The sequence below is a fragment of the Schistocerca gregaria genome, unplaced genomic scaffold, assembly GCF_023897955.1.
Source record: "Schistocerca gregaria isolate iqSchGreg1 unplaced genomic scaffold, iqSchGreg1.2 ptg000455l, whole genome shotgun sequence".
Classification (NCBI taxonomy): domain Eukaryota; kingdom Metazoa; phylum Arthropoda; class Insecta; order Orthoptera; family Acrididae; genus Schistocerca; species Schistocerca gregaria.
The window spans coordinates 2,909,652-2,912,167 of NW_026061874.1; positions in this window are offsets into that span (position 1 = coordinate 2,909,652).

A 2,516-nucleotide genomic window follows, 5' to 3' on the forward strand; every position below is an offset into this window, starting at 1 on the left:
TTTAGGCTTTGGAGTAACCATACCAACAAACAAAATCCATAAAAGAAATGTAATGATTGTGTCTCTGTACTAATCATACCAAACAAAGGATTCAATTGAGGGATTAGCTTTCTGCAGCTTAACTCAGAAATAATTCACATCAGGTAATGGATGAAATGTAATGATTGTGTCTGTGTACTAATCATACCACATAGTGTATGCTGCCGTGGTGTGTGCCTCGCCCTTGCCTTCGGCTGTAATTGGCACAGTGCCCGAAGGGCTCAGTCCCTCCGGAGGCCTTGCGCCACCACTGTTATTCCATCTTTGCCACGTATCACGGCTCTGGCATTGTCTACACTGACGGTTCGATGGTTGCTGGTCGTGTCTTTTATGCCCTAACTCTAGGGGACCATTGTGAACTACTTTCATTGCCGGTTGGCTCAGCTTTTACACTGCTGACGTGGTCACCATCTTTTGAGCTCTAGAGTATCTCCGCTCCTGCTCAGGTGAGTCCTTCATTATCTGTGGTGATTACCCGAGCGGATTACCAGCTCTCGACCAGTGTTTCCCTCATTCTCGTCTGGTGATTCCTATCCAGTTGTCCCTGCATAATCTTGCCCGTTGCGGCAGATCTGTTGTCTTTGGAACCCAGGCCATTTTGGGATACCTTGCAATGAAACTGTTGACTGCCTGGCGAAAGAGACCACCAGTAAAGCATCTCTGGAGAGACTGATTTGCCGGTGACTGATTTGCGGGCACTATTACGCCACGAAGTTTTAGATTTATGGGACAGTGATTGGCGCAAACTGCCCATGCCAAACAATCTCCGTCATAACAAGGAGACGATGACTGTGTGGTGGTCATCCATGCGATCCACCGCAGGGACTCAGTCATCCTTTGCTGTCTCCGCATTGGCCACACCTGACTGATGCCCAGTTATTTCCTGTGTCGTGAGGATCCACCTCTTTGTCGTTGTGGGGTGTCCTTGACAGTGGTCCATATTCTGTTGGAGTGCGCCCTTTTAACTGTGCTCAGGCAGACTTTTGCGCTGGCTGAAATGCTCTCTGCGCTTTTAACTGATGACTGTTCCATAGCGGACTTAGTTTTGCGTTTTATTCGGGCAGGGGGATTTTATCGCTTAATGTAAATGTGTGTGTTTTTGTGTTGATTCTGGCCTATGGGCTACGATTTTAGTCTGCTTTTTTTAATGTGTTTCTCGGTGGTTGGCTTTTCCTTTTCTGTTTCTATGGTCGGCCACCCACCGTCACACTCCGTGCGATTTTAGTTCGTCTTGTCTGGTCTTTGTCTCAGTTTCTCTCGTTCTGTGTCATCTGTCCTCTCGTTTGTTGATTGTTCTTATTCTCTGTGGGTGTTTTTAGTATTAGAAAAAGGGACCGATGACCGTAGCAGTCTAGTCTCTTTAACCCCCACAAACCAACCAATCCTAAGATGTCTACCTCAGTTGGAGATGAAATGTCAGAAATAATTTTATTCATCAACCGTGCCGTCCTCCCACAAGCCAGTCCAGAAGTTTTGACTAATGTGAACAGTCGCTGTGAAAGCCTATGTTGTGTAAATGTGTGCTTGTCTCCTGAAGTGTACCTGGTGAAAGGAGGAGTAGGAGGTGGGTTAAAGCTCGTGGTGTGAGTAGCTTCGCAGTATTGTCTATCCTTCACGTAATATGTGTTTTCATTCTTGATAAAACACTGAATATTAGTCATCGACAAAGTTTTTTGTTGTAGCTCGTGTATTTAGAGGAAACAGCACTATCCTGGCGTACATGTTTCCTTGGGATTGAACTAGAATGTCATGAATTTCAGCCACAGTCTCCAACTGTTTTCACTATTTAACTTAAATTATTATTGGACCTGTCTGAGGAAATGTGTGTCAAGCAATGTACTTCAAAAGGCCTTTCTGCTGTGCTCTAAGTCCTCATGTTCATATACAGGATTGAAGCAGTTGAGAGTTGAGTGTTGAATCACGGTTCTGCACTAACCCCGATGACCACTGTCAGCACGTGTGGTGGCAGCTTGGGGGACATTCCATTCTTCCAGTGTTTTGGAAAGGCACAGTATGGCCAGAAAATGGTTATGACTGTAGGTTGCAGTTGATAGTGATTGAGGGAACTGTGACGGAACAACAACCTTTCAGATGTCGATAATCCTCGTGTTACATCTTGTATGACAGTATCGTGATGTTATTTCCAACACAACAGTGCTCATCCACACAGTGGTATGTGTATGTATCAATTGTATGCATGGTATTAGCTGCTCCCATAGTCAGCAATATCCTTAGATATGTTCCCTGCAGAGCATATGTGGCACGAGCTTGGACATAAACTCTGCCCCAGTGTCAGTATCCAGAATATTGTGGACCATTACAACTGTTTGAGGCCAGCTTGCCCGAGGAAGGAATCTAGTGGCCTTATGACACCCTCCCAAACAAACAAGTGTATGCAAGAAGGGCAATTGGGTGCATGTCATATTGATAAGTGAGCTCATACTGCCAAGTTCTTTGTAAATCTGACTCAATTTTGT